General features: G+C 36.7%; 13 non-coding genes across 13 annotated transcripts; all 13 read right to left on the bottom strand.

The window, feature by feature from the left end:
- Positions 1–741: 741 nt before the first annotated feature.
- TRNAL-CAG (transfer RNA leucine (anticodon CAG)) lies at positions 742–824 on the bottom strand. Its single transcript has one exon. It is a non-coding gene; the product is annotated as a tRNA-Leu (tRNA).
- An 819-nt stretch (positions 825–1,643) lies between these two features.
- On the bottom strand, positions 1,644–1,726 carry TRNAL-CAG (transfer RNA leucine (anticodon CAG)). Its single transcript has one exon. It is a non-coding gene; the product is annotated as a tRNA-Leu (tRNA).
- Positions 1,727–2,544: 818 nt separating this feature from the next.
- TRNAL-CAG (transfer RNA leucine (anticodon CAG)) lies at positions 2,545–2,627 on the bottom strand. The gene has a single exon. It is a non-coding gene; the product is annotated as a tRNA-Leu (tRNA).
- An 819-nt stretch (positions 2,628–3,446) lies between these two features.
- On the bottom strand, positions 3,447–3,529 carry TRNAL-CAG (transfer RNA leucine (anticodon CAG)). Its single transcript has one exon. It is a non-coding gene; the product is annotated as a tRNA-Leu (tRNA).
- An 819-nt stretch (positions 3,530–4,348) lies between these two features.
- TRNAL-CAG (transfer RNA leucine (anticodon CAG)) lies at positions 4,349–4,431 on the bottom strand. Its single transcript has one exon. It is a non-coding gene; the product is annotated as a tRNA-Leu (tRNA).
- An 819-nt stretch (positions 4,432–5,250) lies between these two features.
- Positions 5,251–5,333, bottom strand: TRNAL-CAG (transfer RNA leucine (anticodon CAG)). The gene has a single exon. It is a non-coding gene; the product is annotated as a tRNA-Leu (tRNA).
- An 819-nt stretch (positions 5,334–6,152) lies between these two features.
- Positions 6,153–6,235, bottom strand: TRNAL-CAG (transfer RNA leucine (anticodon CAG)). Its single transcript has one exon. It is a non-coding gene; the product is annotated as a tRNA-Leu (tRNA).
- Positions 6,236–7,054: 819 nt separating this feature from the next.
- Positions 7,055–7,137, bottom strand: TRNAL-CAG (transfer RNA leucine (anticodon CAG)). Its single transcript has one exon. It is a non-coding gene; the product is annotated as a tRNA-Leu (tRNA).
- An 819-nt stretch (positions 7,138–7,956) lies between these two features.
- On the bottom strand, positions 7,957–8,039 carry TRNAL-CAG (transfer RNA leucine (anticodon CAG)). Its single transcript has one exon. It is a non-coding gene; the product is annotated as a tRNA-Leu (tRNA).
- An 819-nt stretch (positions 8,040–8,858) lies between these two features.
- Positions 8,859–8,941, bottom strand: TRNAL-CAG (transfer RNA leucine (anticodon CAG)). Its single transcript has one exon. It is a non-coding gene; the product is annotated as a tRNA-Leu (tRNA).
- An 819-nt stretch (positions 8,942–9,760) lies between these two features.
- TRNAL-CAG (transfer RNA leucine (anticodon CAG)) lies at positions 9,761–9,843 on the bottom strand. Its single transcript has one exon. It is a non-coding gene; the product is annotated as a tRNA-Leu (tRNA).
- An 818-nt stretch (positions 9,844–10,661) lies between these two features.
- On the bottom strand, positions 10,662–10,744 carry TRNAL-CAG (transfer RNA leucine (anticodon CAG)). The gene has a single exon. It is a non-coding gene; the product is annotated as a tRNA-Leu (tRNA).
- Positions 10,745–11,563: 819 nt separating this feature from the next.
- Positions 11,564–11,646, bottom strand: TRNAL-CAG (transfer RNA leucine (anticodon CAG)). Its single transcript has one exon. It is a non-coding gene; the product is annotated as a tRNA-Leu (tRNA).
- Positions 11,647–12,302: the final 656 nt, after the last annotated feature.

Below are 12,302 nucleotides of genomic sequence, written 5' to 3'. Positions count from 1 at the left end.
AGACTTTTGATTTAAAGTATGGGTACAAATTGATTTTACAATCATTTGCACAGAAATATGTTCCTACTTGGCTAAATGACAGACATCTTGTACAAATAACATCGAAAAAGCTTTTTTAGTCATAGTTTAGCTTTTTCTAATTTGAATTTCCAATTGAATTTGGTATATGATGTACTTTTTTTCCCAATTCTTACAATGTCATGGGTTAAGACAGTATAGTTTTCTTTTAATTTTCAGCATTGGGAAGCTTGTGCCAGAGTTTGTTGCTTAATCCATATTCATGCACCATTGAAATAGAATTTGGGAATCTTTAAAGAGCTGGCTAATGAATTTGGCTTATATGCTTGGTAGGATTGCTTTGTGGCGACACCAGTGGGATTTGAGGCCATGAGCTCTGCTTTACAAGAGCAATGCTCTGACCAATAATCATTGGAGCCCTCATTCGTAATGTGGAAGGTATTTTATCTTGCAAGGAAAATATATGAGGAAATGTAGATGATAAAAATGTAATGGAATAGGAGATGGAAATCAGAAGTACGATTGAAGACCTTATTTCCAAGGAAGGCTGCAACCTGAATTGTGGTTTGTTTCAAAGGGGTAATTATGTTGTGAGCGCTCGAGATTTCCGTGGTGGAAATTGAAACTGAGGTGTGAAGTGAGTGTTTGTCCAATTTTTAGGATGTTTTGTTACCTTTAAATTAGTATGAGGATATATAGAAGAAAGATAAAATGTAACCTTACTGTCAGGAGTGGGATTTGAACCCACGCCTCCAGGAGAGACTGCGACCTGAACGCAGCGCCTTAGACCGCTCGGCCATCCTGACATACAAAAGCTTAGGTTTTCGAAAAGTTGAATATAACAAAAAAGACAGCATATAGCTCTGCTGTTTATGTTGCTGTTAAGACTTTTGATTTAAAGTATGGGTACAAATTGATTTTACAATCATTTGCACAGAAATATGTTCCTACTTGGCTAAATGACAGACATCTTGTACAAATAACATCGAAAAAGCTTTTTTAGTCATAGTTTAGCTTTTTCTAATTTGAATTTCCAATTGAATTTGGTATATGATGTACTTTTTTTCCCAATTCTTACAATGTCATGGGTTAAGACAGTATAGTTTTCTTTTAATTTTCAGCATTGGGAAGCTTGTGCCAGAGTTTGTTGCTTAATCCATATTCATGCACCATTGAAATAGAATTTGGGAATCTTTAAAGAGCTGGCTAATGAATTTGGCTTATATGCTTGGTAGGATTGCTTTGTGGCGACACCAGTGGGATTTGAGGCCATGAGCTCTGCTTTACAAGAGCAATGCTCTGACCAATAATCATTGGAGCCCTCATTCGTAATGTGGAAGGTATTTTATCTTGCAAGGAAAATATATGAGGAAATGTAGATGATAAAAATGTAATGGAATAGGAGATGGAAATCAGAAGTACGATTGAAGACCTTATTTCCAAGGAAGGCTGCAACCTGAATTGTGGTTTGTTTCAAAGGGGTAATTATGTTGTGAGCGCTCGAGATTTCCGTGGTGGAAATTGAAACTGAGGTGTGAAGTGAGTGTTTGTCCAATTTTTAGGATGTTTTGTTACCTTTAAATTAGTATGAGGATATATAGAAGAAAGATAAAATGTAACCTTACTGTCAGGAGTGGGATTTGAACCCACGCCTCCAGGAGAGACTGCGACCTGAACGCAACGCCTTAGACCGCTCGGCCATCCTGACATACAAAAGCTTAGGTTTTCGAAAAGTTGAATATAACAAAAAAGACAGCATATAGCTCTGCTGTTTATGTTGCTGTTAAGACTTTTGATTTAAAGTATGGGTACAAATTGATTTTACAATCATTTGCACAGAAATATGTTCCTACTTGGCTAAATGACAGACATCTTGTACAAATAACATCGAAAAAGCTTTTTTAGTCATAGTTTAGCTTTTTCTAATTTGAATTTCCAATTGAATTTGGTATATGATGTACTTTTTTCCCAATTCTTACAATGTCATGGGTTAAGACAGTATAGTTTTCTTTTAATTTTCAGCATTGGGAAGCTTGTGCCAGAGTTTGTTGCTTAATCCATATTCATGCACCATTGAAATAGAATTTGGGAATCTTTAAAGAGCTGGCTAATGAATTTGGCTTATATGCTTGGTAGGATTGCTTTGTGGCGACACCAGTGGGATTTGAGGCCATGAGCTCTGCTTTACAAGAGCAATGCTCTGACCAATAATCATTGGAGCCCTCATTCGTAATGTGGAAGGTATTTTATCTTGCAAGGAAAATATATGAGGAAATGTAGATGATAAAAATGTAATGGAATAGGAGATGGAAATCAGAAGTACGATTGAAGACCTTATTTCCAAGGAAGGCTGCAACCTGAATTGTGGTTTGTTTCAAAGGGGTAATTATGTTGTGAGCGCTCGAGATTTCCGTGGTGGAAATTGAAACTGAGGTGTGAAGTGAGTGTTTGTCCAATTTTTAGGATGTTTTGTTACCTTTAAATTAGTATGAGGATATATAGAAGAAAGATAAAATGTAACCTTACTGTCAGGAGTGGGATTTGAACCCACGCCTCCAGGAGAGACTGCGACCTGAACGCAACGCCTTAGACCGCTCGGCCATCCTGACATACAAAAGCTTAGGTTTTCGAAAAGTTGAATATAACAAAAAAGACAGCATATAGCTCTGCTGTTTATGTTGCTGTTAAGACTTTTGATTTAAAGTATGGGTACAAATTGATTTTACAATCATTTGCACAGAAATATGTTCCTACTTGGCTAAATGACAGACATCTTGTACAAATAACATCGAAAAAGCTTTTTTAGTCATAGTTTAGCTTTTTCTAATTTGAATTTCCAATTGAATTTGGTATATGATGTACTTTTTTTCCCAATTCTTACAATGTCATGGGTTAAGACAGTATAGTTTTCTTTTAATTTTCAGCATTGGGAAGCTTGTGCCAGAGTTTGTTGCTTAATCCATATTCATGCACCATTGAAATAGAATTTGGGAATCTTTAAAGAGCTGGCTAATGAATTTGGCTTATATGCTTGGTAGGATTGCTTTGTGGCGACACCAGTGGGATTTGAGGCCATGAGCTCTGCTTTACAAGAGCAATGCTCTGACCAATAATCATTGGAGCCCTCATTCATAATGTGGAAGGTATTTTATCTTGCAAGGAAAATATATGAGGAAATGTAGATGATAAAAATGTAATGGAATAGGAGATGGAAATCAGAAGTACGATTGAAGACCTTATTTCCAAGGAAGGCTGCAACCTGAATTGTGGTTTGTTTCAAAGGGGTAATTATGTTGTGAGCGCTCGAGATTTCCGTGGTGGAAATTGAAACTGAGGTGTGAAGTGAGTGTTTGTCCAATTTTTAGGATGTTTTGTTACCTTTAAATTAGTATGAGGATATATAGAAGAAAGATAAAATGTAACCTTACTGTCAGGAGTGGGATTTGAACCCACGCCTCCAGGAGAGACTGCGACCTGAACGCAGCGCCTTAGACCGCTCGGCCATCCTGACATACAAAAGCTTAGGTTTTCGAAAAGTTGAATATAACAAAAAAGACAGCATATAGCTCTGCTGTTTATGTTGCTGTTAAGACTTTTGATTTAAAGTATGGGTACAAATTGATTTTACAATCATTTGCACAGAAATATGTTCCTACTTGGCTAAATGACAGACATCTTGTACAAATAACATCGAAAAAGCTTTTTTAGTCATAGTTTAGCTTTTTCTAATTTGAATTTCCAATTGAATTTGGTATATGATGTACTTTTTTTCCCAATTCTTACAATGTCATGGGTTAAGACAGTATAGTTTTCTTTTAATTTTCAGCATTGGGAAGCTTGTGCCAGAGTTTGTTGCTTAATCCATATTCATGCACCATTGAAATAGAATTTGGGAATCTTTAAAGAGCTGGCTAATGAATTTGGCTTATATGCTTGGTAGGATTGCTTTGTGGCGACACCAGTGGGATTTGAGGCCATGAGCTCTGCTTTACAAGAGCAATGCTCTGACCAATAATCATTGGAGCCCTCATTCGTAATGTGGAAGGTATTTTATCTTGCAAGGAAAATATATGAGGAAATGTAGATGATAAAAATGTAATGGAATAGGAGATGGAAATCAGAAGTACGATTGAAGACCTTATTTCCAAGGAAGGCTGCAACCTGAATTGTGGTTTGTTTCAAAGGGGTAATTATGTTGTGAGCGCTCGAGATTTCCGTGGTGGAAATTGAAACTGAGGTGTGAAGTGAGTGTTTGTCCAATTTTTAGGATGTTTTGTTACCTTTAAATTAGTATGAGGATATATAGAAGAAAGATAAAATGTAACCTTACTGTCAGGAGTGGGATTTGAACCCACGCCTCCAGGAGAGACTGCGACCTGAACGCAGCGCCTTAGACCGCTCGGCCATCCTGACATACAAAAGCTTAGGTTTTCGAAAAGTTGAATATAACAAAAAAGACAGCATATAGCTCTGCTGTTTATGTTGCTGTTAAGACTTTTGATTTAAAGTATGGGTACAAATTGATTTTACAATCATTTGCACAGAAATATGTTCCTACTTGGCTAAATGACAGACATCTTGTACAAATAACATCGAAAAAGCTTTTTTAGTCATAGTTTAGCTTTTTCTAATTTGAATTTCCAATTGAATTTGGTATATGATGTACTTTTTTTCCCAATTCTTACAATGTCATGGGTTAAGACAGTATAGTTTTCTTTTAATTTTCAGCATTGGGAAGCTTGTGCCAGAGTTTGTTGCTTAATCCATATTCATGCACCATTGAAATAGAATTTGGGAATCTTTAAAGAGCTGGCTAATGAATTTGGCTTATATGCTTGGTAGGATTGCTTTGTGGCGACACCAGTGGGATTTGAGGCCATGAGCTCTGCTTTACAAGAGCAATGCTCTGACCAATAATCATTGGAGCCCTCATTCGTAATGTGGAAGGTATTTTATCTTGCAAGGAAAATATATGAGGAAATGTAGATGATAAAAATGTAATGGAATAGGAGATGGAAATCAGAAGTACGATTGAAGACCTTATTTCCAAGGAAGGCTGCAACCTGAATTGTGGTTTGTTTCAAAGGGGTAATTATGTTGTGAGCGCTCGAGATTTCCGTGGTGGAAATTGAAACTGAGGTGTGAAGTGAGTGTTTGTCCAATTTTTAGGATGTTTTGTTACCTTTAAATTAGTATGAGGATATATAGAAGAAAGATAAAATGTAACCTTACTGTCAGGAGTGGGATTTGAACCCACGCCTCCAGGAGAGACTGCGACCTGAACGCAGCGCCTTAGACCGCTCGGCCATCCTGACATACAAAAGCTTAGGTTTTCGAAAAGTTGAATATAACAAAAAAGACAGCATATAGCTCTGCTGTTTATGTTGCTGTTAAGACTTTTGATTTAAAGTATGGGTACAAATTGATTTTACAATCATTTGCACAGAAATATGTTCCTACTTGGCTAAATGACAGACATCTTGTACAAATAACATCGAAAAAGCTTTTTTAGTCATAGTTTAGCTTTTTCTAATTTGAATTTCCAATTGAATTTGGTATATGATGTACTTTTTTTCCCAATTCTTACAATGTCATGGGTTAAGACAGTATAGTTTTCTTTTAATTTTCAGCATTGGGAAGCTTGTGCCAGAGTTTGTTGCTTAATCCATATTCATGCACCATTGAAATAGAATTTGGGAATCTTTAAAGAGCTGGCTAATGAATTTGGCTTATATGCTTGGTAGGATTGCTTTGTGGCGACACCAGTGGGATTTGAGGCCATGAGCTCTGCTTTACAAGAGCAATGCTCTGACCAATAATCATTGGAGCCCTCATTCGTAATGTGGAAGGTATTTTATCTTGCAAGGAAAATATATGAGGAAATGTAGATGATAAAAATGTAATGGAATAGGAGATGGAAATCAGAAGTACGATTGAAGACCTTATTTCCAAGGAAGGCTGCAACCTGAATTGTGGTTTGTTTCAAAGGGGTAATTATGTTGTGAGCGCTCGAGATTTCCGTGGTGGAAATTGAAACTGAGGTGTGAAGTGAGTGTTTGTCCAATTTTTAGGATGTTTTGTTACCTTTAAATTAGTATGAGGATATATAGAAGAAAGATAAAATGTAACCTTACTGTCAGGAGTGGGATTTGAACCCACGCCTCCAGGAGAGACTGCGACCTGAACGCAGCGCCTTAGACCGCTCGGCCATCCTGACATACAAAAGCTTAGGTTTTCGAAAAGTTGAATATAACAAAAAAGACAGCATATAGCTCTGCTGTTTATGTTGCTGTTAAGACTTTTGATTTAAAGTATGGGTACAAATTGATTTTACAATCATTTGCACAGAAATATGTTCCTACTTGGCTAAATGACAGACATCTTGTACAAATAACATCGAAAAAGCTTTTTTAGTCATAGTTTAGCTTTTTCTAATTTGAATTTCCAATTGAATTTGGTATATGATGTACTTTTTTTCCCAATTCTTACAATGTCATGGGTTAAGACAGTATAGTTTTCTTTTAATTTTCAGCATTGGGAAGCTTGTGCCAGAGTTTGTTGCTTAATCCATATTCATGCACCATTGAAATAGAATTTGGGAATCTTTAAAGAGCTGGCTAATGAATTTGGCTTATATGCTTGGTAGGATTGCTTTGTGGCGACACCAGTGGGATTTGAGGCCATGAGCTCTGCTTTACAAGAGCAATGCTCTGACCAATAATCATTGGAGCCCTCATTCGTAATGTGGAAGGTATTTTATCTTGCAAGTAAAATATATGAGGAAATGTAGATGATAAAAATGTAATGGAATAGGAGATGGAAATCAGAAGTACGATTGAAGACCTTATTTCCAAGGAAGGCTGCAACCTGAATTGTGGTTTGTTTCAAAGGGGTAATTATGTTGTGAGCGCTCGAGATTTCCGTGGTGGAAATTGAAACTGAGGTGTGAAGTGAGTGTTTGTCCAATTTTTAGGATGTTTTGTTACCTTTAAATTAGTATGAGGATATATAGAAGAAAGATAAAATGAAACCTTACTGTCAGGAGTGGGATTTGAACCCACGCCTCCAGGAGAGACTGCGACCTGAACGCAGCGCCTTAGACCGCTCGGCCATCCTGACATACAAAAGCTTAGGTCTTCGAAAAGTTGAATATAACAAAAAAGACAGCATATAGCTCTGCTGTTTATGTTGCTGTTAAGACTTTTGATTTAAAGTATGGGTACAAATTGATTTTACAATCATTTGCACAGAAATATGTTCCTACTTGGCTAAATGACAGACATCTTGTACAAATAACATCGAAAAAGCTTTTTTAGTCATAGTTTAGCTTTTTCTAATTTGAATTTCCAATTGAATTTGGTATATGATGTACTTTTTTTCCCAATTCTTACAATGTCATGGGTTAAGACAGTATAGTTTTCTTTTAATTTTCAGCATTGGGAAGCTTGTGCCAGAGTTTGTTGCTTAATCCATATTCATGCACCATTGAAATAGAATTTGGGAATCTTTAAAGAGCTGGCTAATGAATTTGGCTTATATGCTTGGTAGGATTGCTTTGTGGCGACACCAGTGGGATTTGAGGCCATGAGCTCTGCTTTACAAGAGCAATGCTCTGACCAATAATCATTGGAGCCCTCATTCGTAATGTGGAAGGTATTTTATCTTGCAAGGAAAATATATGAGGAAATGTAGATGATAAAAATGTAATGGAATAGGAGATGGAAATCAGAAGTACGATTGAAGACCTTATTTCCAAGGAAGGCTGCAACCTGAATTGTGGTTTGTTTCAAAGGGGTAATTATGTTGTGAGCGCTCGAGATTTCCGTGGTGGAAATTGAAACTGAGGTGTGAAGTGAGTGTTTGTCCAATTTTTAGGATGTTTTGTTACCTTTAAATTAGTATGAGGATATATAGAAGAAAGATAAAATGTAACCTTACTGTCAGGAGTGGGATTTGAACCCACGCCTCCAGGAGAGACTGCGACCTGAACGCAGCGCCTTAGACCGCTCGGCCATCCTGACATACAAATGCTTAGGTTTTCGAAAAGTTGAATATAACAAAAAAGACAGCATATAGCTCTGCTGTTTATGTTGCTGTTAAGACTTTTGATTTAAAGTATGGGTACAAATTGATTTTACAATCATTTGCACAGAAATATGTTCCTACTTGGCTAAATGACAGACATCTTGTACAAATAACATCGAAAAAGCTTTTTTAGTCATAGTTTAGCTTTTTCTAATTTGAATTTCCAATTGAATTTGGTATATGATGTACTTTTTTTCCTAATTCTTACAATGTCATGGGTTAAGACAGTATAGTTTTCTTTTAATTTTCAGCATTGGGAAGCTTGTGCCAGAGTTTGTTGCTTAATCCATATTCATGCACCATTGAAATAGAATTTGGGAATCTTTAAAGAGCTGGCTAATGAATTTGGCTTATATGCTTGGTAGGATTGCTTTGTGGCGACACCAGTGGGATTTGAGGCCATGAGCTCTGCTTTACAAGAGCAATGCTCTGACCAATAATCATTGGAGCCCTCATTCGTAATGTGGAAGGTATTTTATCTTGCAAGGAAAATATATGAGGAAATGTAGATGATAAAAATGTAATGGAATAGGAGATGGAAATCAGAAGTACGATTGAAGACCTTATTTCCAAGGAAGGCTGCAACCTGAATTGTGGTTTGTTTCAAAGGGGTAATTATGTTGTGAGCGCTCGAGATTTCCGTGGTGGAAATTGAAACTGAGGTGTGAAGTGAGTGTTTGTCCAATTTTTAGGATGTTTTGTTACCTTTAAATTAGTATGAGGATATATAGAAGAAAGATAAAATGTAACCTTACTGTCAGGAGTGGGATTTGAACCCACGCCTCCAGGAGAGACTGCGACCTGAACGCAGCGCCTTAGACCGCTCGGCCATCCTGACATACAAAAGCTTAGGTTTTCGAAAAGTTGAATATAACAAAAAAGACAGCATATAGCTCTGCTGTTTATGTTGCTGTTAAGACTTTTGATTTAAAGTATGGGTACAAATTGATTTTACAATCATTTGCACAGAAATATGTTCCTACTTGGCTAAATGACAGACATCTTGTACAAATAACATCGAAAAAGCTTTTTTAGTCATAGTTTAGCTTTTTCTAATTTGAATTTCCAATTGAATTTGGTATATGATGTACTTTTTTTCCCAATTCTTACAATGTCATGGGTTAAGACAGTATAGTTTTCTTTTAATTTTCAGCATTGGGAAGCTTGTGCCAGAGTTTGTTGCTTAATCCATATTCATGCACCATTGAAATAGAATTTGGGAATCTTTAAAGAGCTGGCTAATGAATTTGGCTTATATGCTTGGTAGGATTGCTTTGTGGCGACACCAGTGGGATTTGAGGCCATGAGCTCTGCTTTACAAGAGCAATGCTCTGACCAATAATCATTGGAGCCCTCATTCGTAATGTGGAAGGTATTTTATCTTGCAAGGAAAATATATGAGGAAATGTAGATGATAAAAATGTAATGGAATAGGAGATGGAAATCAGAAGTACGATTGAAGACCTTATTTCCAAGGAAGGCTGCAACCTGAATTGTGGTTTGTTTCAAAGGGGTAATTATGTTGTGAGCGCTCGAGATTTCCGTGGTGGAAATTGAAACTGAGGTGTGAAGTGAGTGTTTGTCCAATTTTTAGGATGTTTTGTTACCTTTAAATTAGTATGAGGATATATAGAAGAAAGATAAAATGTAACCTTACTGTCAGGAGTGGGATTTGAACCCACGCCTCCAGGAGAGACTGCGACCTGAACGCAACGCCTTAGACCGCTCGGCCATCCTGACATACAAAAGCTTAGGTTTTCGAAAAGTTGAATATAACAAAAAAGACAGCATATAGCTCTGCTGTTTATGTTGCTGTTAAGACTTTTGATTTAAAGTATGGGTACAAATTGATTTTACAATCATTTGCACAGAAATATGTTCCTACTTGGCTAAATGACAGACATCTTGTACAAATAACATCGAAAAAGCTTTTTTAGTCATAGTTTAGCTTTTTCTAATTTGAATTTCCAATTGAATTTGGTATATGATGTACTTTTTTCCCAATTCTTACAATGTCATGGGTTAAGACAGTATAGTTTTCTTTTAATTTTCAGCATTGGGAAGCTTGTGCCAGAGTTTGTTGCTTAATCCATATTCATGCACCATTGAAATAGAATTTGGGAATCTTTAAAGAGCTGGCTAATGAATTTGGCTTATATGCTTGGTAGGATTGCTTTGTGGCGACACCAGTGGGATTTGAGGCCATGAGCTCTGCTTTACAAGAGCAATGCTCTGACCAATAATCATTGGAGCCCTCATTCGTAATGTGGAAGGTATTTTATCTTGCAAGGAAAATATATGAGGAAATGTAGATGATAAAAATGTAATGGAATAGGAGATGGAAATCAGAAGTACGATTGAAGACCTTATTTCCAAGGAAGGCTGCAACCTGAATTGTGGTTTGTTTCAAAGGGGTAATTATGTTGTGAGCGCTCGAGATTTCCGTGGTGGAAATTGAAACTGAGGTGTGAAGTGAGTGTTTGTCCAATTTTTAGGATGTTTTGTTACCTTTAAATTAGTATGAGGATATATAGAAGAAAGATAAAATGTAACCTTACTGTCAGGAGTGGGATTTGAACCCACGCCTCCAGGAGAGACTGCGACCTGAACGCAGCGCCTTAGACCGCTCGGCCATCCTGACATACAAAAGCTTAGGTTTTCGAAAAGTTGAATATAACAAAAAAGACAGCATATAGCTCTGCTGTTTATGTTGCTGTTAAGACTTTTGATTTAAAGTATGGGTACAAATTGATTTTACAATCATTTGCACAGAAATATGTTCCTACTTGGCTAAATGACAGACATCTTGTACAAATAACATCGAAAAAGCTTTTTTAGTCATAGTTTAGCTTTTTCTAATTTGAATTTCCAATTGAATTTGGTATATGATGTACTTTTTTTCCCAATTCTTACAATGTCATGGGTTAAGACAGTATAGTTTTCTTTTAATTTTCAGCATTGGGAAGCTTGTGCCAGAGTTTGTTGCTTAATCCATATTCATGCACCATTGAAATAGAATTTGGGAATCTTTAAAGAGCTGGCTAATGAATTTGGCTTATATGCTTGGTAGGATTGCTTTGTGGCGACACCAGTGGGATTTGAGGCCATGAGCTCTGCTTTACAAGAGCAATGCTCTGACCAATAATCATTGGAGCCCTCATTCGTAATGTGGAAGGTATTTTATCTTGCAAGGAAAATATATGAGGAAATGTAGATGATAAAAATGTAATGGAATAGGAGATGGAAATCAGAAGTACGATTGAAGACCTTATTTCCAAGGAAGGCTGCAACCTGAATTGTGGTTTGTTTCAAAGGGGTAATTATGTTGTGAGCGCTCGAGATTTCCGTGGTGGAAATTGAAACTGAGGTGTGAAGTGAGTGTTTGTCCAATTTTTAGGATGTTTTGTTACCTTTAAATTAGTATGAGGATATATAGAAGAAAGATAAAATGTAACCTTACTGTCAGGAGTGGGATTTGAACCCACGCCTCCAGGAGAGACTGCGACCTGAACGCAACGCCTTAGACCGCTCGGCCATCCTGACATACAAAAGCTTAGGTTTTCGAAAAGTTGAATATAACAAAAAAGACAGCATATAGCTCTGCTGTTTATGTTGCTGTTAAGACTTTTGATTTAAAGTATGGGTACAAATTGATTTTACAATCATTTGCACAGAAATATGTTCCTACTTGGCTAAATGACAGACATCTTGTACAAATAACATCGAAAAAGCTTTTTTAGTCATAGTTTAGCTTTTTCTAATTTGAATTTCCAATTGAATTTGGTATATGATGTACTTTTTTCCCAATTCTTACAATGTCATGGGTTAAGACAGTATAGTTTTCTTTTAATTTTCAGCATTGGGAAGCTTGTGCCAGAGTTTGTTGCTTAATCCATATTCATGCACCATTGAAATAGAATTTGGGAATCTTTAAAGAGCTGGCTAATGAATTTGGCTTATATGCTTGGTAGGATTGCTTTGTGGCGACACCAGTGGGATTTTAGGCCATGAGCTCTGCTTTACAAGAGCAATGCTCTGACCAATAATCATTGGAGCCCTCATTCGTAATGTGGAAGGTATTTTATCTTGCAAGGAAAATATATGAGGAAATGTAGATGATAAAAATGTAATGGAATAGGAGATGGAAATCAGAAGTACGATTGAAGACCTTATTTCCAAGGAAGGCTGCAACCTGAATT

The sequence above is a fragment of the Mixophyes fleayi genome, chromosome 1 (genome assembly GCF_038048845.1).
Source record: "Mixophyes fleayi isolate aMixFle1 chromosome 1, aMixFle1.hap1, whole genome shotgun sequence".
Lineage (NCBI taxonomy): Eukaryota > Metazoa > Chordata > Amphibia > Anura > Limnodynastidae > Mixophyes > Mixophyes fleayi.
This window is presented reverse-complemented; position numbering and strand designations above follow the sequence as displayed.